Below are 26,693 nucleotides of genomic sequence, written 5' to 3'. Positions count from 1 at the left end.
AGATCGGGTTTAGTATATATTATTAGTTGTTTATATATACATATATATAGACTATTATATAATAAATGTGTTGGTCCGAACAATGCGATGACCGAGCACAGCTCTGGTACTGCTGTGACTAGATGGCGATGCAGGAGACTATATAAACCGGTTACCGGTTATCCGCCGCTTGCTTAAGTCACAGTATAAATAACGTGACGAGCACACACATATACACAACACGGCGACTCTCCCGGTGTGGTTAGGGAGGCAAGGTAAGTAGTATAGTATACACGAGAAGGGCACAGGGGAAAACGCGGAAGGCGGTGCAGAGAGTACACTTAATATATTGTTATTATAATGTGGACCGTGGTCGACACTCGACTCTCGAGGCGATAAATCCTAATAGATATTATGAAAATGTATATGTCTATATATATATATATACGTAATATAATATATGCAAACAGGGTAATCTATAAGTTTGAAAAATTATTTTTTTTTTGTCAAAAGGTGAATTTTATCTTGAATAGTTTGCGCATTGGAGATGCCTCTTCTTTAAAAAGTTTAAAAGGAACCTTCAAAATACCATTAGTAATATTCTGTTAGCAATTAAAATTTAAAAAAATAACGTTTTACTCATCTGACTGTCTTAAAGTTATAGCCATTCAAGATATTATTGCCCTATTAAGAAAAATTTATAATTTGAATCGGATACTTTTGTAAGTGTTCTTTTATAAAATGTGTTACATATAAATATCTAGTAGTTCTATTATTTTAAAGAAGGAAAATGCACAATTATAATTAATCAATAGTCTAAATTATTGTCATTTCATACTCGGTATGAAATTCATAGGCAGGCCATAGATATTATATATTCAAACTCAATTGAACATTTTAACAGCAAAAGCATGGTCGACCTAGTTGATTTGAATATGGAATGATCCAGAACAAAAATTTGACACCTTTTAGCCTTTTAATACGTTAATATTTTTGAGATTTTCTATTGTTGAATTTTTTTAATAAAATACACGATGATTTTGTTATTTCTACAAGATATTTCTAAAACCAACAAAGAATCATTCAGTTTATTGCCAGTTGTATTATACATATGTAAACCAACCAAGCGCTGCTAAGATTATTCATCGTTGGCCAAAGAGCAACTATTAGCATAGAACTATATTATAAAGAAAATATATGAGCAGCTATTTTCATCGGGATATAATTCTGTTGATACTATACCAGATATTTTAGGAAACCTTGCAATTATCGCGAAACTCGGTGAATAAACATGCAAGTATACAATCATTTTCAATATTTTAAATATTAATGAATAGTTCAATTAGTATTAATAGTTATAGTCCTAATTTGGGGTTACAACGCGGTTAAATAAACGTATACGTATTTAGGTATTGCTATACCTAAATATGAAATCAAGTAAAACATATTTTTGTATAAGCTGGTATGGTTCAGAGTGTTATTATTTCTTTTGTTCTTAACACGTTTTTAGTTTCGAACGCATACCCTAGTAGGTGTTGGTTTTTTAATGATGTGTGTTTTTCATGTAGGCGCCGCTTTTAAGTACATATTAACAATTTCATCTATACAGCGACAATGTGCCAATCATCATAATATTAATTATGTCAAACAGCTCTCGCAAAGGTCGACGACTTCGGCAATGGGACGTTATTATGTCATGCAAATAATCATATGGCAACAACTGAAATAATAGATTTTGATTTGAGCGTAACTTATATGGTGGCGTTCTAGTCTGACCCGTTTGGGACGTCTGTAAGTTCATTGGAGTTCAAAAATATTTATTTCCTAAAAAAAACAAAACTACAAATACCTATCAAATGAACACTATTACAAATGAACAATGAAAAATCAATTGTTCAAATTAAATATTATGCTAAGTTTTTTTAAAATGTGGGTTTTTTTTAATATACTAATACACTAATTTAATATTAAGAGTATGCTTTATAAATTATAATGGTAACTTTAAAATGCGTTCGTTCATATAAGACAATCGATCTAAAAAAACATTTTGGCCGGAAAACGACCTACAAAACAAGTACCGAAATTAAGTAGAGGAAGGCCGATTATTATAATAATAATAATAATTTGTGGCCCGGATGTAGTTTATTGTAACAGCTGTATTTGAAATTGAAAAATGTGTCGACCTAACATAATATAATGATTATTATTACTGTTTGTATTCAACGCGTTTGCTACACGTGCAAAAATTAGTTAACGACCACACGAGCGCGTTACCTATATGTCATATTATGTGGCAAATAAAAAGTAAGACGCATGTAGGTAAGTAGTAAAGAAAATGTATCATTAAAAATCAAGGTTTAAAAAAAAAATCCTATATTTTTAAGTCTTGGAAATGTACAGCGTTGGTAAATTATATGAAAACACGCGTTCAATTAGAACTACTTGTTAAAACTTGGTTTTTATAATAACATTAAGAAATAGCGCATTTCTCAAAAATACGTTTAAATTAAACGCAAATCTACTAAATTATATATTCGTATTGAATTTGAAATAATATTTTTCTATTAAACTAATTGATTTAAATTTGTTACAATCATTATTTTAGTCGAGATTTCAAACAAATTTTGATTTTTAATTCCATAATAATATTATGTTTGATTAACATAATATTACTCTTTTTAGATTGACCAATTTTCGTTTTTTATTTTAAATAATATTTCTTCTGATTAATTGATTTGGTCCGAGAAACACGAGCGACTGGCTTAAAAGATTTGCCGTGCAAGAGCGGCTTATTATTATTTTAGCTTCGATGCAATTTTTTTTCTCAACTTTACTATTCCACCTTCGCTCTAAACATTATCGCGCAGATGACGACACACAATCTAGTATAATGTAGAGCCTTTGACATGAATTTACCGACACAACCCGGTGGTTATTTTTGTATTTTGTACATTATAAAAAAACAAACAAACAAATATTTATCCAGACGCCGCTATGTGTTTTGTTTGCACAGTAATAAAACTCAACGCGAAAAAATATTACGTTATTATCGTGCACTATATTATACTGTATTAAAATAATATGAATGAAGCTGTTAAATGATAAAGGTTAAGAAGATGCGACTAAATATAGGTACTACACATCATACACCGAGACAAAACACAAACTATGAAAATCGAGTAATCGGATTATAATAAGAGCTTTGTAAACAAACATTAAAATACAATACATAACAATATACACAAGGGTGGCAAAAAAAACTATAAATCCCAACTCTTGAATTGTATACGTGCGAATGCGATAAAGAAAAATGTAAATATGATAAAAATAAAATCAAAAAGAAAGTCCATTGAATTGTATACAAACAAATAAAATCATTCATTATACACCAACACGCATAAAAATTAGAATTTGTGAATCCTACAAATTGTTTTTAATTGCCTAGCACTAATAAACAACACATGCGGCCTAATACACATATTCATTTCCTGTTTTTCTTATATAAAAAAATAAATATACATATATACCATACACGTGGCGGCGCACTATTTGAGAAGGTTTGAGAAGAAAATAACAAAATCTTTAATTTTCTGTGCCGTTCCGTTTGCCGTATATACATAATATATATTATAAATACCAAATCATTTCAATTTTATTCCATATAATATTATTTCGCAACACTACCAGTTGTCATGACAATAAGGTTCATTAGAATTTGCTCGAGATTTAATTATTATGTAGATACACAATTAAGATATAAACTCTTGAGAAAAACGGTCAAATTTTGACGGATTTCGTTTTGCTGATATTTGTAATTCAATTTTGAAGTGTAGACAAGCTAAAGTCGAATGAGAGTTAATTAAACTAATTTTGAGTACCAGCGCGAAGACCGATCATTTAAATTGTATTCAGTTAAATTCCATTTGGGCTTATACATAGTTGTCAAAAAATAAAACACTAATAATTGGGTCGAAGCAAAAAGGAATCTTGTTACAATTTTGTTGGCCATTGATAAATTACCGTGATTTATTTCTTTAGATAAATTGATATTATGGTTTGTGTATTTGTCCACTATGTCGAAATGTTGAACTGTTTAAGTTGTTTAAAATGTCTACAAATAATTTTTTGATTGCTTTAAGACATGTTGTTTTTGCGAACAATTATTTGCAATAAATAAAATATAACACATATTTCTAATAGCGATAATTTTTTTTTTATACATAATAGAATATATAATTTTAAAATATTAATAACATTAAATTCATCCATCATTTGTTGGTAGAAAAAAGGAAAAACTATATAGCTCTTCCTTATAAGAAACACAATGATAAAAATATGCTATTAAACTATTCAAAATCAACTCTATCAATGATTTTTTATTTCGAGCATGATCTATTAATTAAATTGCGGTTTCCGTCGAGTGTATAATATTAAAATAAAGAAAGAGAGATTTATAGGGTGTGTGTGCAAGCGAAATATTACCACTCGGATTTCCTATTTGACAAACGATACACGTGGTTATAATATTTATGCTATAGGGTTTATAGCGTGAACAATCAATTTTTTTTTTGCTTTTAATAAAAAATGTTTGTGTTTGGTAAGTATAACGGAGCGTTTCTCGCCCTGTCGATAGAGTCATAAAACCCAAATTAAAGTTAGTTAATTTCCTGGAAATAAATTCCGTGTACACAAAAGCGTTCGAATAACGAGCATTGCCAATGAAATGTAAAAGAATATTATTATTATTATTACAATACAATAAACAAAGTTAATAGCGCGCCTCGAGAGCCGGTTTTGTAGCCATTTTGCGTTTGTTTTATGCGCTTTTTTATTGCCCCACCGAAAACCGGACAAATTAATGGCTTCGTATTTTTTATATTTTTTTAATATAAAACACCACGCTGGGAATGATTTAAATTTCACAAATGCTAGGATTTAAATAAAATCACAGTACACGGTGGTGTTGAATAAAATAGCGCAGATATTTTATTATACAATATTCGTTATTAGCAAAACATTGTACAGACAGAGCGCGTGCAGAATGCAGAGGAAACACAATTTTAATAATTAAATAAGATGCCGTCTTCGAGACTGTGATAAAATTGGGCGTGAATAGACTCTTGGCATTTCCATATCACGCTGTGTTCCCAAAAAGTCTGATTTACATTCTGAAAAAAGTTCAATTGATTTCTTCGTCGTCTCTTCTGTGCTCTGCAGTGCCGGCTATAAGCTGTTACTAGTTTTCAATATTTTAGAATAGTTAAAACAAATATTAAGAAAAAGTAGTCGATACTACAAACCTCAGAGAGACGATGAGGAGTTTAAAACTTTTTTCAGGACGGAAATAAGGACAATGGTCTACTTTATTAAAAAAAAAAGCTTTTTTGAGTTATAAAAGTTGAAGAACAATAAAAGCAAAACAAAATTAAACATCAAGACATACCTCTCTCCCCGTGTTAATATATATATGTTCATAAATTTTAGTTTTTGCGAAAAGTTGCCTAAGTTCTCTTAAATTAATCACGGTCGAGAGGCCTCTTAATCGTTTTAAACAAAATCCAGGAACTTTATCGGCTTATGAATTCAAATTCGCTGACTGAATGAGTTTCCTTAATATTATATTGAACAAATATAGCCGAACGAACAATAAGTTACTTTGACCGGTTTTGAAAAGCAGGTTAGGATAAAGTATAATCTTTATATTTTATTTGTATTTTGTTTTTACCGAGTGCTTTACTCGTCACGCGTTCCTTCCCTCGTTTCACCTATTTTTCATTAAGTACACGTCCGTGCACTTTTGCGGGAAACGAGGCTTTTCCCAAAACAAAAGAGCTATACTTACGCCCCGGGGGGAGGGGGGCGTTTCCTAAAGTAATCGAAAACTTACGGCGTAAGACACGACTTAAGTCCTTTTTACCGGGAAGAAAGGCACTCTTCATAAGAGCCGCCAATGCATTTTATCCAGGCGAGTCATCCGACCATATTATACATTATTCTTGAAAGATAACGATAACAATTTATAAGCGGCAAATTTTTTATCGCATAAAAGTGTCAGCCGCTGTGCAAGTAAGAACTTCTCGGTATGTATTTTACATAATATACTCAAGCGATACTTCCACATAACGTGCATAATTTACACGGTATAGGGCGTTGCTGCGCCCACTAAAGCCCAACCGGGTAAAAAACAAAAACCTTTTTTTAAATATATTATACAATAATATTGTATTATTAATATCAACGACCAGACTCATTTTCTGTTGATAATCTCTGTGTGTGATATACGAAACCGCTAATACAATATTATCTTTAGAACGGTTTTTTTTGTTCCGTTTGTTTTTTTTCTCAATGATAAAAATCAATTACACGGTTTTTTTAATCTCTGAGTCGAGTATGCGGCGTTCAAATAACGAAGGTCAATAGTCCTGGAGACAAGCCTGACAAGGAGAGGGGTAAAATTAAACCAACTCCACGCATACTAATAATTATTGTACACGCCGGTTCGACGGTTTTTTTTTTAGAAAGGCAGCCGGCAGAAATAATAATAAAAAAAATTACAGGTATATATGTATATGTACAATATACAGGTTCGTGTGTATATGGTGTGCTATACATAATACAATATACTGTTACCGCGTGCATGCTTATGTAATAATAATAATGCCTATTATAGGCGTGCGTTTGTAGTTTTATTTTTATTTTTTAAACAGTTGCCCGTGACCCTATACAAAACGTTGTGTGCAACGATACCGACCTCTGGTTAGATTTATAATAGTAATAATAATAATAGTACCTACTAAGTACTACCTAAAGGTAAAGAAAAGTTTTAATTATGGATTAATGATTTTATTTTATTCGCAACAGATTACATCCGTTTTGTATGCGCGTAACACGGAACCGCAAAGAAAGAAAACTTGGGTACTTCTTCACTTTTTTAAACTTGATCAATAGTAGGTATAATATTGTATTCTATACGTTATATTATGTAAAGCACGCGGGATAGAGGGAGGGGAACTCTCGGCTATTGTCGTGCATGTTAATATGTAATAATAATATAATAACATGGTAAAAAAAAACATAAACGGCGCAAATCTCCCACGGTCGTTCCACTAAACTGTGTTGTTTCGTGCCGGTTAAAAAACAAGGCCATCAGTGCACATATTTTACTATACACGGTTACAATACGCACGAGCATCGAGCATCGAAATAGATAATATTTTTATGAACACTTTTACCGGGTCAAAGACTAATAAATAATACCCCCGCCCCTCTTTCGGGCCAAGCATATTAAAGTCGACCGCGTGGGCGAGCAGGAGAAATCAAAAAACCTTTTTATTTTATTTTAATAATAGCGATAAAATAATATCATACCTATTTATGTATTATTAAAACTGGTTTTGAAAACGAGCCGGACAAGTACATGCGAATTGTGACTTTTTTTCAATGTTGTTTACAAAGCGGTTTTTTAACTTATATATTTACATAAATTGTTTATATATATATATATATGCGTGTACGATAAGTAATGAATGTATACCGGCTGTACGAATTGTGTTGTACTGTATAGCCTCGACGGGTAAGGGCAAAAACCGAACCGGAGAAAGAAAGTGAATTCACAAATGTGAATGCCGGCGGCGGCCTACTTGAGATATGCTGTATGTGTGTTAGGTACGTTTCATACATGCGGTAGAGCTGTTGCTGTTATAAATATTACACACACACAATGAGAAGTTTATAGAACAGGCGATTTTCGTGCAAGTGGTAAGTATCCTACCAAAAGGACACACCGAAAAGTCACCGGCCGAATTAAGACATTTTCTACTCACTTGGTGCCAAAAAAATTGTTCTAAAAACGTTCACGATATATATATATATATATATTTTAAATACTAATTTTATACTTTGAAGTCTTGATTTTACACACAACACAAGGTCAACGAAATTCTAAAAACAAATAGAATTACTATACGTACTAGGACTGTGGACTTGGAGCATATTTTGCTTATTTTTTTGGCATGAGAAAAATCTAGAAGAGTGCTATGGGCATTAGTGTGTCACGCCACGCCATTTTTTTTATTTGAAATTCGAAAGTCCTTATTTTTGTTTTTTTTTTTTAATTGCGACGTTTTAAGTAGTAAGTATTGCACTCGGCTTGGCACAAATACATAATATTTAGTAATATGTACCCGAATTTTTAAAAACAATTTTTAAGTTTCCGTGTTACCATTTTTGAGATTGCTAGAAGTATTTTCTTTATTATTTATATTTATGTCTTTTTTTTGGGGCTTTTAAAGTTTGTTTTGATGATTTCAAATTATTCAAGTCCCGAACCACGATTGTATGTAGCCCGCAATATTGTATAATAAATTAGTATTGTCTTTTCATGTAAACAGCGATATTAAAAAAATTATGAATCAGCAAATGGTAGGTATTTAAACGACTACGCACGGCTTGCTTATGTATTAAGAAGGCGGGTAGGTAGTATGGACATATTGTCTTAGGCTCTAGGAAATAATCCTACAGTTCATGCCTATTGTATCTTAGAACAAGACCACGAATCGTATTCTAATTCAAAAGTCAATCGTTTTTTTAAGGCATACTCCGTGCAGACGATAAAGTATACACCATTTTTTATTAACACATTTTTTATTGATTACAATAATTGCGATTCTTTTTAAAAACCCAGCGTTTTTTTTTTTGCACGCAGTAATTGCAGAAACAATCAAGTCGACTACGTTAAAAAATCAATTGAAATCACTGAGTTCAAATTCAAATTCAAATAATGAAATATTTATGAGCTTCGGTTGCGCCGAAAATTATAAGAAGAACGCGCCATTGATAATGGTTCGTTAAACAGAAGAAAAAAAAATCGACTCGATTATAGGTCGACCTATTGTCGTTACAATAAAAGAAAAGAAAAAGACACATAACATATTCTACAAAAAAGTTACCGGGTCGGTTTTATTATTTTCTTTTATTATTATACTATATTAGGTATATTATATTATATTATTATTATTACATTTTTTTTATTGGGGTCGGCGTCGATTAACCGTTATTATAATAATGGAATATCGCCGCGGGTATGCTGCACCTGTAACGACTGTAATTTTGATGATCGTTTTTGAAATTCATATTAGCTTTGTCGTTGAGCGCATCTTCAGGTGTTTTTACCAGCCCAACTTATCTACAATTCCACCGCCAAGTACTCTTGAATCATAGCTGATGTAAAAAACAATTTAAAAAAAAAACAAGTAATAGTTCTTACTAAACGATTTTATCTAAATAAAGTATTATTGTAACGCGAAAATATAAGCACCAACATATTTCTATTACTATAATTAATTATTCTTCTTAAAAAAAAGGGCGTTTATCCCAATTAATTATAAACAAATAAATAAGCTGATCGGTTTTTGTCAGATAAATCAATATAAATAGTATTTTTTTTTATTACTTATAGATTTTTATTCTAAATGTATTATTATTGTAAATACAATACAAGAAACAGTTTTTCTCCAGTAGAGAGTCAAGTCACCCGGAAGCAAACGCATAAAGAAATGTATATTATGTGGATAACAAATTAAAAACACAAGACGTACAAATAGTCATCGGCATTGGTATTACGCGTTATTATCTTTGAAAAACAAAATTGTTTTACATTTAAATATTAAATACCCAACACTCGAGTGCAATTACAGCGTTGGGTGTCGCTATTGCTATTCTGTTTGGTTCACCAAACGTTGAAGTTAATTATTACAATGCACACTTTAAGTAACGGTATATATACCTACTATATTCCGTGCTGTAATATATCATAGGCAAGTATGGACCGAGAGAGACAAATTATAATATTAGGTATACCTGTTGTGTTGTTTTCGAAACGCTCGTAGTATTATTAGGTAGGTATATCGTTTACCTTGTCCATAGACAATAACATATTATACGGATGGAAAAAAATATTAAGTGGCAAAAACGAAAACCGTCATTAGCTCTTAGTTTTTAACGAAACTAGGTATTTAAGTTTTCATTGAAACCATACAAAAAATAATAAGAGTTATTAGAGTTAAGTACTTCGGTTTAAGTATTATTGATTCGAATTTGCGATGGAATGCAGACCTTGGTGATATGGATCTGCCACAGCCCACAAGCATACCTTTCTGGGGTGCATTAACATGAATGCATTATTACTTTAAATAGTATTTAAAATAAAACTTACTGAATAAAAAAAAATGATATATATATATACATATGGACTTAGATACTTGCCAGGGAAATTCCAGACCTTGTGCGCGCTTAAACCTAAACCGAAGTATTCGGTGTACTCGGTTGTGCTTGGTCTGGATTATTCGAAAATGTTTTTGACTTAGGTTCGCTCTAATATCCAGAGCCATACTTCGGATAGTTTGCAAGTTTAATGTTTATAGTAGAGCTCATCACCTATATAATTATGTAACATATACATAGCACGGTCGGCCGAGAGTAAGTATACAACAACTCCAAGTCAATTAATATATATACAAAATGGTATTCGGTCAATACTGAACTCTGCCAATGCGGTGTGCAAGCCGGCGCAGCATTTCGGATATCCGGTCGGGTCTTAAGTAAATTCAAAATATTTGTACAGGTATTCAGGAATCCAGTAAGAGATATAGTGTTACCGAATCGTGGAATAATAGCTGACGGCGAAGGACTAATAAAAGTACACGCCTCGTAGAAGTAAGGGAAACAAAAATAAAACAGATCTTTTCGTTTTATATCGGACACCAGCTTTATTGCCAACCGACATGTATATAGTTTTACATGTCAACAATGGCGCAAAGACCAATGAAATGCTGATTGTTTTTCAAAAAGTTTTAGTGCGTCTACCCTAACGGGTGGTCTTTACCTCTTGTATAACTCTCAATGCATTTCTTCTCGACGATACATAAAAACGTACCTCCCTCACTCTCGTTTTGTTTCCTTCGTTGAACATATAAAAATCAGTCTGAGTCATCGTTTAGTAGTATACCGAAGTGAATATCAAAAAGGGAAGAGCACAGCGTCGAAAAATCAATAAGTCGTCGTAAAGCATAAACAAAAAATAGTTTTCAAAATGGACGGCTTTCGCATGATTAAAGTTTTTGCCTGGAGATTCGACGTTTTAATTTAATGTATTTATTCAACGATTTTGAAACCACTGTACTGATTTCTTTGCATGTAGCAAGTCTGTAGATCAGAAAATGTATATTAAATTGGGTAAAACATTTGAAATGTTTCAACAGTTTTAAAAAAAAGTCAAATTACTTCCAAATTTGTAAGAAATATTCTTTAGATGGTACTATACCAGCAATATACTGTACATTACTATATTATATTAATATACAGTATATATATTAATAACAACGATAACGAATTTTTATAGACACACACGATAAACCCCAATTGTACCATTGCCCAATATTTACAATGTAAATTGAATCACATTATAGCGTTTATAATGCTTTTGTCGATTTTTGTATTTCTACCGTCTACAGATTTTTACATCTAGGCGCGTTTTCAAAGTGACCTACGATGTGACCATTTGCACTAACTGTACTTAAAATATTTAACAATATTAAAACTATAGGTTAAACTCTACTTAAAATTTAAATATACAGTTGTAATAACTGCTTAAGACCTGCTGTTATTTTTTATGAATTGTATTATATAGACATATATTATTATCTTAAACTGACGGTTTTATAAAAAAAAATACATATATATTATTTGAAAAAAAAAAACGTTAATAAATACAAGTAGATACAATTGTTTCTTTTTCATTATAAGGACACCGAGTGTATGAGCTTACATAACGCCATCTACACCGTCTTGGTTTGATAATAATACACAAGTAAAATTGTATTACATATAATTCGTATATTTTATTCGGCCTAACCGTCTTTAGAATAATAGTTTAAAATTCACAATAAAAAAAAACCGTATTTGCGCTATACATTTAGCATAATATATTTTAATATATTATAGATATGCACACATTATACGGTTTGTTGTGTAAGCGCAAAATACAGTGTTCCAGAGTACAGTTTTCTATAGATGGCATTGATATGGTGTACATTTTTTCATTCATAAATATTTACTCGAAATCACATTATTATCACAGACCGACATCCTGATGCAAGTATACATTATATATTTATACATTACAGTCGCTCATTATTTAGGTATTATATTATTATTATTATTATAGCTTTTCGCTAATCGCGTTGCCCCGTTATCATTATCGGTCAAATGCCAATACAGATACGGGTTTCATGATATGATATTTGTTTTCACCTGTCATTGTTTCGACAGTTAACGCACGAATAATAATAATAACGACGACTATATGATTGTGAATAGGAAAAACACATCAAGACCGTGATGGTTAGCTGGACAATGCAAAAAATCTATGCTACAACTTTAACATTGTGTATTGTACTACCTCATCTGACCACACGAGTTTACACGGATAGTCTAGTTAAGTTATTGGTATAGAAAAAAAACCGGTACCACTTGGCCTAAATCGTAAAATCTATTTTCTTTTTTTTATTAATTTTTTCACTGCGGTTTTGATATTCAAATGAAATATTATATTATACTCTACCCACACCATCTCCGTAGGAAAAACAAAAAAGCAGCTTCTCGTCTAAAATATAAGATTGTAGACGCCGACAAGATGGCCGCGGTTAAGTAGTCGGGTGAACCTCAAGCGTGATGGCCGCGTGCCGTCCTTGAATTTACAGAATAAAAAAACAACGGTTTTTTTTTCTCTCTTTTAGATTTCCCTCGTTCTGAACAGCTAACCACGGAATTAAGCCGCTTGTTTTAGGAGAGTGTGTAAAAATACAACAAATTATAATATATATAGTGTACAAAACATAATTTATTATAATGATGATAATAACAATAATTATCACCGTGTGGAGCCGTTCCCATTAAGCCGGTTCGCGCGAGGCCTGGTTTGATAATCAAACAATGGACTATAATATCTATATATATATATATTGAAATATAATAATTTAACATCAAGTATGTGCGTGTGTCCTAAATGTAAATTATGTATTTTTTAATGCCGGCAAAAATATAGTGCGAAAGAATTTAGTCAAAAACGGTTGTTGCAAGATTCGGTCACTGAAAAACTGCAGAAATTACAATTTTAATTTTAATTAAATTAGCTACGAAAATAAATATGGAAATTATTGAAAATAGTAAGTTGTTGTGGTAAAAATGTCAACCGGTCAATAACCAGTTTTATAATATATCATCATGTGCGAACGACACATTCTCGACTGCATTCCCGTTTCACCTAACATTTTTCAATGATAATAATAAATATAAATGTATTTATTCGAAAAATAATTATTTAAAATAACAGGTTGTCCGATACAAAAAAAAATTGTATTTAAGCAAATAACATAATATATTATTTGAAATAAAAAGTTTACAAAAAAAGAACGTGCCGAAACTTTCACAGATTGGAATAATAATTTGATAGATAATATTCACAAGTTAAGTGACCAATCGCTTTGAAGGCGGACAAGATGAAGTAATATGTATTGAACAAATATTTATCAAACAAACTATTATCTGAAACAACGGATAATTGGTTTTTTTTTTAAGCACCCTGTATACAAACCTATAAATAATTTAATAGGCCATGGAAAATTTTCTCTGACGTTCTCTCGCGCGTGCATACCGGTAATCAGCTCGGACTTGGAAGTTTCACACTATTGTTTTTTGTATAGGTACATTATTATATTAAATGTATGTGTGAATTTTAATACCGCTATATATACCCACGGCGGACCTAGAGAGGTGGATAAAACGTTGTGCGCACATGTACACACACACACATTACAGTGATTTTGTTTTTATCGCGGAATACTATATAAATTATAATATTGTCGGCTCTTTAACGTCCGCATTTTTTTAAATGACAATAAATATAATAATATTAATTTATTACACGGCCGAGGTTGTGCGCAACGAATTTCCCAACAATTTTTTACAAAAAACTTGTTTGGCAACACTTCTCCAGCCGAACCCAAGTCGTCGATAAGACGCGATTAATGTTAGCTCTTGCTCGAAACGCTATTATCGCACAGGCTGTTAAACGTGCAGTTTCCAAGTATTAGAATATATTTTTTTTTACTTGATATACGCATGTAACCGAGTGTTATCGAGTTAACGAAATCAGTTTTATTTTTCTACAATAAAAAACCGTTGATAAACAACACAGGCAATAGGTGCAGGCCAGAGAAGTATATAAACTTTTTTTTATAAACTTTTCTCATAAAAACATGCGTTATATGTACCTAAATAAAAAAAAACTGAAATATTCAAAACTATTATTTTCAGTAAGTCCTCGAATCTACTTGAAAACTTCCCGATTCAGATACTTAAATTTTTACTCGATTACCGATATTATGATGTATGATAAAGAGAAATTAAGTTCGGTCGCATAGCCTATTTTTTAACCATAATATTATCTTATACAAAATTAAAGATCCTAACGATGAGACGAACCGGATTGATGATAATAACACTAAAAAAAAATTATGGTAATACTACTATTATGTCCCACTAAAACACCAATATTTCACACTACTAAACATTTTGAAAATATAATTGTATTATTCGTTGGAGACAAAAGAAACATCTCGCAAGACCGTTTCAATGCTGAAATACTACAATTCCATACAGGGGAGGGTGGCCGAGGGTAGGGAACAAAGCATCCCTATTCGCTGTGCAAAATTATTATTATTCCACCGTACTAAAAACATGTCTCAATGCACACCAGCGGAGACGGGTAATAAATGGCGGGAATGTGGGCAAAGTCACCACGGTTAAAGGGTAAAATACCTATCAAATGTTCAACATACAAGATTTATATCGTCGTCCCGACCGAATAAATTACTCTCCAAGAGAACACTGTGTTGCTGTAGCAACCCGGTCGTTTCGCGCTTGTGGTAAAGCTATATGCAAATAAGCTATAAACAAATAAGCGCAAGTGTATTTTTTAAATTAATCGAAAAACGGTACCAGGACGTCGTCACATAAGAGTTTAATAATAAAAACAAAACCGAGCTCGAAGATGTGGGAAAAAAATTGACGGAACTCGAAATTATTAAATTACAGAAGATTATTAAAAAAATATAAATACATATTTAATCTACTCTCTGACATTCCATTTTTCACACGTCGGATGATGATAAAATTAATATGTATAGACAAAAAAAAACACATACACACACAGCACACTACAGTCTACACTCGCTCAGCAGTCTTGGAAATATGATAGTACACAATAATAATTATAATAATATATATAATAGTGTGTTTACATAATACTCTATATCTGGTTCACTTGTCTGGGCGCTTCTGGAAAAACGCTAACAAACGCTTTGGGCGACAAAAAAAAAAATTTAATTAAAAGAAAAAATATATATTAAAAAAAAAACCTATTTTAACACGCCGATTTCATATAAACACACGCCACAGCGTCGTCAGACAAATTAATTGTAATTGCTCAAAACTCAAATTTCATATTCGATATCGTGCACACCAGATTGCCTGGGGTTGGGTTAGCACCAAAAAAAAAAACCCGGTCAATTGCCGGAAGGGAAATTTATTTTTTATCTAGTGCGATGGCGTGTTAAAAAAACCACTCGATAAAAAACGTGACGACCGCAGACCGAGACACAATGTACAATACATATCCTGTATTATACAATATATTATATACTATATACTTATCATTATGCGTACCTATACCTGTACGCGTATCTTAGTTCGGGACGTCTTGTCACAACAATTTTAAATCAATACAATCTTTGGAAATGGAAATAATATTGAAAAAAAAATAAGTTCTTTTTAACAGAATTTTAAAGTGATAGTTTTTCAGTCCAATTCAGAGTGAATATACATGTTTATAATATGTTTTCAACTTCAAATATCAAAATTAAAACTTCTTTAACTTATTTCGACAATTGAAATACAACAAAACGAAGACTTGAGAAGATGGAAACAAAAAGAAAAGTCAAATAAAAAGCTATACCTTTAGTGACCATTGACGGTAAAAAATCTACTTTTAGGTGTTTCTAAAGTGAGTCATGACATAAGAAAAGCGGCGATTTAGACATTTCCATCACAAAGAGCCGTCAAGTCAGCCGAAAATTTACTCATAAGTAACACTCTCCATCCAATAAAAAATATACATATTTTTTAGCAAAAGTTCTCAACTGTCAAAACGTGTAGGTAACGTTTGTTTGCGTTCCGTCGCATCTGTAACGCATAAAAATCATGTTTCCGAGACAAAAGTATGGTTCACACCGTTTGTGGTCTAATTTATTAGAAAATAATCACAACGTCCCAGCTGTATCTACGCCGATTCCATAAAAACATAATATAATATAATAATGTCACAGTATGTAAATATAGATTAGAAAGTGCACGTCAATATCGATAGTGTAATTAAGGCTCCCAGTTGTCGAATAGAGACAAATAACGCACACACAACCCGAGTGGGGAAATAAAATAATATTAAAAAACCAACACCGTTTAAATTAAATAAAAAAAAATAGATAATATAACGAGCTATCGTGTTGGCTGCACGCGATACACTTAGTATGCGGTTATCATCATCATCATCATATTATTGTGTTCAAACCCAGCTAAAATGTGCAAGTCGGAGACGGCCGAAACAAAAGAAGACATTGTATCCTGAAGATTCCTTTATTGTATTAATTTACAACGGGCAACAACAACAGTAATAATAATGATTATAGTAATAATAACGTTACTACTAAACAGCTAAGATAATGATAATTCGTTATTACCGGTATTTCGATGCATAAATAAATGATTATTGTGTTACAACCGGATGCGACTAAAATTTAATAAACGCAACGATGATGATAATGATAATAATAATAATAATAATACATCCGAAAAGACGAGCCCGGTCATGCCGCGGTCGGCCGGTCATTATTATTTTACACATTTTACAACATTACATATAATATATACTATCTATATATACAAAAACCTTGGGGAGTGATTATTATGCGCTCTTTTACCTCTACAGAACAAACGCAAGACACCTCGTGTGTCTTGTGTATTAAAATATAACAGGACCTAGGAATATTTATAATATTCGACGGAGGTCAAAAACACTTTGAACCGGACGAGAGGGGTTCGAGAGCCGTAGCACCGTATTTCTGTATAGTAATAATGTGATTTTTTTAAAATAAATTTATTATAATATAATATATATATATATATATATAAATGAAATGCCTCTGTACGATAACGCCGACTCCTGTAGGAAATATTTTACTACATTAGATAGGTAGGTAGGTGCTATACAATAATTATTACTACTACTGCTGCTGCTGCTGCTGCTACTACTGCTACTACTACTACTACTGGTTGTTATTACCTGTGAAAGCGATAAAATTTAAAATTTAAAAAAAGTAAAACGCCGGTTTCCGAGCACATATACATGTACATAATATCATTCACAACCGTTTACGGCGTTAACGACAATGCGATATTATATTGTTACTGCTAATCAACTATAATACATTAACAACGGGCAACGGTAAATCGTATAATGGCCGGCGGTCGCCTTGAAAAAAAAAGAACAGTCACGCGATACCAGACCGTACCTATATACCTAGTACACGAGAGTAACAATGAAATAATACTTAAACACTTGCGCTAGTGTCCGACAAAAGTTATTTAACGAACCACGCCGTCACAACGCAGCTGTGCTCAAAAATTATTATTAATATATACATATAATATTATATATATATATATTTTTTTTATCAACTCAAGAGACCTAAGAGACCGCCGGGTTAGCCCCCTCTTTTTTCTCTGGCACACTGCACACCACAACGCAAAAACATGCTTACAACAGTATATTTCTTTCGGCGACTTCGGGTATTTTTTTACTGTGTTAGCTCGAAAACCTTTTTTTTTTTTGTTTCCATCGAATAATAAAAAGCCAATACCGAAACATCCCTCTGTGTAAACATTAGTTAACGTTAGCCGTCGTTAGTGCGGAAGAATTATGTATATTTTCAGTTATGCACCGAGTGAGATAGAAATATTAAAGATGGCAGCTCCGTCAAAGCGGCCCGATAAAAAAAAAATGATATTAGGCCCTTTTATTATTATTATTAAATCGCGTACTATCGACCCAAAAGGTTAACATAATATAACATTATAATTAATCGAAAGTTCGGATAAGCCACATTTTTTTGGTGGCACGTCGCCAGTTTTGTATTGGCCTCCGGTGGAGTTTTCCATAACTATTGCCCTAACCATTACCGCATTTAATATAATGTTATTATTCAGATCAATAAGCATCATTATAAATTGAAGATTTACTAGCATATAGTGAACCGGGCAACGGCTCGTGCGTGAGATATCGCCATGAAAACCTATAAAATAACATTGCACGATGTTCGGCCGACCGTGAGTCGTCGATAATAACTACCGTGGCGGAAAATCGAAAAAGGCAAGAGAAGAGCAATGGAAAATTGGGTAAGACAAAACCGTCTTATATACTACCGAGATTGGAGACCTACTCATTGTTTTGTATAACACGGTATAATGTTTGGACCTAGGACATTATGTAATTGACATTTTATTATTGTTGTCAACAATACAGTGATTTGAAAGTGTGCAAGAAGTCAAGACGACGAATGTTTTTAATGATATCTTTTACCGTTTTGACCGTACCCGGTGGTCTCCTATTGTCCGCCTCCTTTTTTTTCACGCGTTTACTTTTCCCCTTTAAGACCCGCCGTAGCCTTTTACTTGTATATTTATTTAAATATAATATATAATATTCTATCGGAGAGACGACCTAACCTAACGTACCGGGCGAGGCCATAAAAAAACATTAACGACGGCAAGTTTTTAGGCGAGCTCGCACACACAAACCGCTATTTATTTTTCTCCTAAATGAATTTTAACGACCAGACGATAATGTTTTCGTACGGGCCCAGTTGGTATACCAACCGTTGGTTTTTTTTTCCTATTCTGTTTGTGTTACACACACACACATTTTACACGAAGACTGTTTAAAAAAATAATATATATATTATAAATATATATATATCATCGTAGTCGGGTCGTATACATATATATATTTTTTTTTCTTCTAATATAATTATTGTAATTCAGCCGTCGCAGTTGCAGTATACTACTATATAGCTGTACTTACTTATACAAGTCATAACAATATTATATTCCTTGCACACATCACATATATACATACACGGCACAACACCAATACACGACGTCGTTTATGGCACACAAACGCATTATTATGATAATGACGATTTAAATTTTTTTTTTTTTTAAAGAGAGACCCAGCAGTGAATAGAGTTTTTTAAAAAAATACACATACATATTTATTAATATAACAAACACACACACATACATAAGAAGTCTGTCCGGCTGTAGGCCGTAAGTATTTCATCCACAGCACACGGACGGAATAGATTTATTTATTATATTGATGATTAATTTTTTGGGTTTTTTTTTCAAATCAAAACACTTAATCGTTGTTAAAAAATTCGGTTCGTTTAGTCGATGTTAATTGTTATAATAATATTATAAACGATTCGTTTAAAGAAAAAAAAACACAACTCACAAAACGCACTTTTTTCAGATTACACTTTTGCGAACGACTTTTAAGGTTCTTTTTAATTATTATTACTAAAACGTTTAGTTGTTTCTTATTTTAACGCCGTGTACAGCAACCGCTGCCAAATTAAATTAAATCACCATGGTTCGTTTTTTTAAAGGAAATATTGCGTCAACGAGTAGCGATTAAAATAATAATCGGTTAATATATTTAAGTTTTATTTTTAAAACAATCTACGCGATAGCGACGAAAAAACTTGTAAAAAAAATATATATATAATATGTTTCAAGGAATAAATGGTATTGAAATAATTACTCGTGGAATTAACACTACGGGATACTTAAATAATTATTATCTATTCATTTTTTTTTATATATATATACCTAGTAATAATAATAATAACAACAACATTAACCGCCGGTGTCGACGATTGGGATAGCTTTTTTTTAAATTTATTGTGTACATTTTTGTGATGCTTTTTGAACATTTTTTTTTTTTTTTGCAATTTTAGCCGAATTGACAATTATTTTCTCTCTCAAACACACATGTCACATACACATACATTAAACAATAAGTTCCAGAAATTTCACAGAAAGCTAGTTGAGCATTACAACAATAAAAACCATAATAATATATTAATGACCCCGTATGATTATACCGTTAATGATGATAATAATAGTGTACTATTATCGTTACGATACGGGGAAAACGTCGGCAGCCAAAAATATTATAATAATAATTATATTATTAATCTTAATAACGGCGTAGCCTCGGGCCTCGTTAAGAGACAATGATAATATTGTAGTTAAAAAAATTGTAACCAATCAAAGGCTTATCCTATTCTGTTTTTTTTTTTGCAGGGTTCATACAAGTCTGGGAATGAAAAATAAAAAAATTAGTTCACAATAAACTAGTCGGATCATCATAAATAACGACAAAAATCGAATGAGGTAATTTTTGTAAACGAATTTTGCACTTAATTGAGCAATGGGAAATAGAAAACTCTTAAGACCTGATTTCCAAATGTCGACAAAAAGTGACAGTGGTGTTTTTAGACTCAAAATACAGCCACCCGTCGTCTAACCACGTTATTACACAGTGTGTTAATTAACCGTAAAACGAGTGGATTTAATTTAAAGATATGTTATTTTCATTATTAGAAAAAAAAGTACAATCTATACATGAAATTCGAACAATAAGCATAATTAATGTTATGATTACAAAATCAGCAGTGTATGGCGTGTGTGGAGCTAACCGTCTATTGATGGAATTCCAATAATTTAAATAATAAAACGTGAAAATTTAAATGATGGTTTTTAAATGTCTTGTACTACTTTTATAAGTACACCTCTTTACTAGCATAATGCAAATTTGAAAAAAATGTACCTAAAACTTTTTCCGAAAATATTATAGTTTTACACAAAACTCGATGCTTGATAACTATTTGTTCGAATCTTTTTAAAAACAAAAAACATATTATGCTTAACTCAAATTAGATTGCACACGACTTAGGTTAAATGGCCCACTCCCGTTAAAAATAAGATCCTGTGTACTTTGGCTGGTAGGTAGTAAAGCGTTAGATACTCGAGATCAACACCTATAGGATTTCCAGGGGCTAAGTATGAACCCCGAATTTTAACGCCAACACCGATTGTCATTGTGTTGGTTGGTATATCGTAATTTTTTTATCCGAATCTTATTGAACTATTTTGCGCCTGTCGGTGGGGGGAGGGAGAAATAAAATAATAATAAAAAACACTGTGTCACGCGGTGGCGCCACGCGACCAGTGTCTCGCACAACAACCGGTTTGGGGGAAATCGTAGCAGCAGCAGCAGCCGCCTATGTTGCTGCCCTAGAAAGAAAGCAAAAAACACCCAGCCTCTGTATGAATCACCGAAAAAAACCAAAATAATAACGCAATATCGACCAACAACAATAATGTTATAGATGTACCGACACACATATTGTACCCTATTTATTGTGCACTACGACTCGTTCCACACTCTCTCCCTTCGCCTCTCTCTCGGTTCGCCGTCATCGTCCGTTTATAACCTTATCGACAATGATGTCACATAATATTGTACCGCGTACATAAAAAATGATCCGTGTACGTTGTCAACGTAAAGCATAATAATTAAAAAAAAAAAATTATAATAGGTATTGTTTTGTGCAGTACTCACAAATCGAACAAGCGAGGCGGATTGCGATGGTGGCGTTTGCGCTGGGCGTCCGCCGGTGGTTTGCGTGTCGTCGATCGTCGCCGTTCGGCTACCGTTGCCAAATGAACAATAATAACAGTATACAGTAATAATAATAATATCCTCGTGGTCGTTACGACCCGGTTGTCTTAAATAATAAAACCGACCCCTCGAGACCGTACACGAAGCGCTCGCCCGACACAATACACAAAAAAAACACACACACACACACGGTAACGGTTAGAAAATAATAGCGTGTGTAGGTCGAACCTTACGACGATAGCGTACGCCGAAAACTCGGTATTATAATATTATTATATTTGATCATAATATATGTAAAATGTCTACGGTGTTGAAGATGGGGTTGCGAAATCGATTATGAAAAAAAAAAATAATTAAGATCGCGTTATCACATACACACAAGGTCGACAGTTCCGTGTGATAAGGGTGTCGTCGGCGAACGGAAAAATAAAATAATAAGAACGGTCCGCGGTGGCCGGGAGAGCGCGGGGCGCGCGCGCAGCTGAACCGAAGCGAGTTAAGTAGTGTATATAGATATACAATATATATATATATCCAAGTATATAAAAACGTTATCAACGTGGATGACTGACACACGGGCAACGTGCTCTCACGGCGTACGGCAAGCGACTCCCGGGGCCTCGGCGAGCGGTGGTGCCCGCACGACGGCGGCCGACCGGCGGCGCGAGCGCTCCCCGTGGCGTTTTGCCTAAATTGACCGGCGGCGGCGGTTAACGATGACGCCACCGGAGAAGGGCTCCCCTTTTGAATTTAGGGGAAGAAAAAAAAATGTGCATTTCTAAACATCCCCTCCCCTTAAGTCTTAACACCACTCGCGGACGATTATACTAATCCAATAATTAGCTTTTGTATAAGTATAGTTAAAAGTAAATTTATATAAATTTAAAATCTTAAATAATGCATAATTTAAACCACAGATAATTGTGATAAAAATATGTATCTGTAACTTTAACTGTTTTGTATTAAAGAAATTATTAGTAAAGACCGGTGATCAATAAATCTTTCCAAGTAATTTTTACATTAAATAAACTATGCAAGGTAAATTATTTTCCTATAGATACAATTACGCATCAAAGCGATTTTTTTTAGAGGATTTCATTATATTTAGTTATAAAAATTCTGAAAATAATTTTACTATTGAGTGTACCTATCCACTGTGTTGGGTTTTTTTTTTTAATTTCTTTTACACACACTTATTGATTTAATATAAGGTTTTCTTATTAAGTTGATTTATGTTTTTTGGATATTTAATTCACATAATATCCTTGCCATGATTCTGTTGAATATTGAGATGCGAGTATTTGTAATGCAAATGTATTTCTTTTTGGTACTTCCACAAGCTTTAGTACACTTTACAGACAAATGAAGTATTGAAATCCTGAATTAATTATTAACGTTAAGGTCTAAAAGTATTAATTCAAAAACCTTCCCAAAAATGTCTAACTTCAAAATATCCAAACCAAAAAATGTCAAAACTAATAATTTATTTACGCAATTTCAAGTAGTAAATGCAGAAATAAATTGTAATAATTAAAATAACAGTCGATGAATAACATATAAATTTTAAAAATGATTTGTTTATTAACATAAAAAAAACGTTTAAGCAAGATAATTTGTTATGAACATTTGTTATTACTTATATGAAATATAAGATATTTGGCCAATTTGAACCTGTAATTTTTGGCCTAGATTTAATTATAATAATACATTGTGTCATGCGGAGACGAAAAAGGACCTCTTGTCGGCATTTTATAAAGGTAAGTCAGTACTATTTTCTGAATCTTGATTGATTTTTGAACAATTTGAGACCTGGTACATCTTTGTTGTAACTATAAAACATGAACTAATTATAGTATTTTGAATTTTGCGACTTTGAAATAAAAGTAATATTCACAAAAAATCCAAGTATTTTCGTTCTTTTTAAAAAATATTTGTAAGTTAGTCAAGTATTATTTTGATCGACGTGCATTAACTAACTGCACTCTGCCTCTCGTCCTAAATTTTAAACTAAAATAACTTTCAAGTAATCATTTAAACTGGATATCCACGGCTCAAAAATTATCAGCAAATTATTCTTGTTTTAAAGAATTAATTTAATGTAATATACGTTACCGTTTAAATTTCTTAAAGTCGATGGAGCTCTGGAAAATACTAAAATAGGTAGGTAAATATTTGGTCGTTTTATAATACTGTACAATACATAAACAAGAAAAAAGTTTTCAAGAAGAAAATCAATAAAGTTGTAATTGTTTTCCGAGAAAATGAGCTTCCTACGTTAAATAGATCACTCGTAATACACATATATATCTATACATTTTTTTTTATGATTAGTTTAACCAATCAATTTTGAGAGTTTTGGATGAAATGTAATTTTTGAACTTAATTCTATAGGGAAATATATATACTGGAGCATAAAAACAAGCGCAGGTGATGGATTTTAAATTTACCAATCCCCACGGGTCTTGTGGATAGATCCTAATAGGCTGAGATCTAATAGACTGCGGACACCGTTCGCCTCTAGACTTACAATGAACGCTAACCCGGGTGTGTTTCAGGACGAGAAAGAATAGTAGTACAAGTTGCAAACAACGTTAATTCGGTTGGCTTTAGCGCTTCATATGCGTTAGTGTTGTTTCCTTAAACTTTTCAATTTGTGTTTAACCGAACTAATAAGAAACTAAAGGAAACACTGTTATTGAAGCAGCGTACACAGTACCGGCTGGTCGAGGTTTCGATTAGCCGCTAAATTAATATTAAATATACTCCTTCGAAAATTCGGTTTAAGAAAGTCAATTTCATTATATTATCAGAAATAGGCGGCTTTTAACAAATTTAGCAACTGCTCACAGTTTTCCATTTTATTACTTCACTAGAGCGCTCAGAACTTTGTCGACAAGGAAAACTTGGTAAGTTATAATTGTTGAGTAAATAATTGAAAAGTTATTCGTCTTATGTGTCTAAGGCGAAAGGATCGTAGAAGTCATTTTTACACGGACTTGAAAAGTTTGTCGATTGGACTGAAATTTTTCAAACTACAAAGATAATTAGTAGTGGAGAGTTTCACTTCCCACACTTTCTGATTTAAATTATGCAAAAGTGTTTGTACAAATAATTAATTTTGTATATTATTCTTAATCGAACGTCTCCATAAAAACTTAAAATTCTCGTCTTTAAATTAAATATCAGAAGTGTTCAAAATTCTAGCAGCTAACAGTAGCCGATACAGTAGGAAATAATAATTTATTATTATGGTATTTTCATCAAGCATATCGGTCGGCAAAGAATATTGTACGATCAATACCTAATTACTCTCTTTGGTTGTGTTTCATTAATAATCCTGCTACGTTTTACTCGTTAATTAAAATTCCTTGTTCTATGGCATACTCATTAAAAACTACAAATAATTATCGTGTTTCGGTGTAAATAGTTTTAAAAATGTATATTCATTTGACGCGTCTACTTGACCTTATCCTCTTTCTTGGCGTTTCATCGACATTTTAAATATTTAATAACGCAATACGCGGACTACGGTTGACAGCGATGAAAACGCATTTTAAACCGTATATTCATTGGATACTCCCATCAAGTTTCAGGGTTTCCATGCAAAACTGTAATAGGAAGTAATTTGTATTAATTCTGCTGCGCAACATGATTTAACGACCGTTAAGTTACCGAGAATCTCTGAAAAGGCTCTTTGTTCGAATAACGCATTGAATTATATTGTATGTATGTCTCATTGTATGTCTTGTACCGAGAAAAGTGTTCTCTGCAAAATTAAATTCAAAGCATTTTTTTTTAAACCCCCCTTTGGTGGTAGGTACGTTTCCATAGACTCTTATGCAATACGGGTGTTTTGTTCAGATATTATAGTTTTTGGTTTTCGCCGGAAAGTAAAGTAAGTTTTAATTTTGTTCATCCGTGTAATACGAACGTGGTCTCGTTGATTGGCAGGGGTGGGACGGAATACCAATTAAAACTTTAACACTCTACCCTATTATTGTTTATTAAAACCGGCCGCCAGACTTGAAACCGGCACGAATTCAAAGTTTGTAGACATAATAAAATGACACAAAATCACTTGTTCGTGTGAATGATAACACAAAGGGGGAAATTAATGTGTTCTCTCATTCAAACATCCAAACTCTCCCGTTTTGTTTCCCCAAGTTAATTTCACTGTTGCTCGTTAAAATGTTACTGTCACGCTGAAATCCATCAAGTATAAGTAAGACGTTTTTTTTTGTGTGTTTCGCTTTTGCCACAAATCATTTTGAAAACCATATAAACTAAAATAATATTATTATATAGTGATGCATTGGGCGATTTCCACTAGAGATCTTATACTATAGTGTCAAGTTCTAACTTTAAGATAGTTTTTCGGTTTTAAAAATGTACCAAAAAGGTCAAAGGTTTATTATAATTTTACTTTCTGAAACAATTAACAGTATAAATGGACCGGCCTTATTGATAGCGATTCAAGTTTTATGGTTTCCGTTTAATTTTTTTGTTGAATGGGTTACATAATATTATATTGCTCGTTTCTCGCTTATCCCAATGCTATATTAGAAAATGTATCTAAGTGTAGTCGGTACTTGAATAATAACGGAAGAAACTTGAAAAAGCCATTTATTTTACTGCTGTTTTGGGACCTAACCACAATGAACAAGTTTCAACTTTTAAAACCTACTAAAACTTACAAAAAAAAAATTCTTTATACTTTGCTACCACCGTGTAATGTTATTTGTCGGTATAAAGCTCTTTATAAAATGTTAAACTTTTTTTTTTAAAAATATGTTTT

At 32.3% G+C, this 26,693-nt stretch overlaps 1 protein-coding gene across 2 annotated transcripts in view; it reads right to left on the bottom strand.

Moving 5' to 3' along the window:
- LOC126844775 (uncharacterized) overlaps positions 1-22,493 on the bottom strand; it is a 60,277-nt gene extending 37,784 nt beyond the window's left edge. For both annotated transcript variants that reach the window (XM_050583175.1, XM_050583176.1), the window contains exon 1: positions 21,839-22,493. The gene's annotated coding sequence lies outside the window, so the exon portion shown is untranslated. The remainder of the gene's footprint in view (positions 1-21,838) is intronic.
- Between the last annotated feature and the right edge of the window lie 4,200 nt (positions 22,494-26,693).

The sequence above is a fragment of the Adelges cooleyi genome, unplaced genomic scaffold (genome assembly GCF_023614345.1).
Source record: "Adelges cooleyi isolate 19-005CV unplaced genomic scaffold, UGA_ACOO_1.1 ACOO_flye_CR_arks_rails_tigmint_CR_PRNA_651, whole genome shotgun sequence".
In the NCBI taxonomy this organism is placed as follows: domain Eukaryota; kingdom Metazoa; phylum Arthropoda; class Insecta; order Hemiptera; family Adelgidae; genus Adelges; species Adelges cooleyi.
The sequence above is the reverse complement of the archived record's forward strand: the minus strand, read 5'-3'. Positions and strand labels throughout refer to the sequence as shown.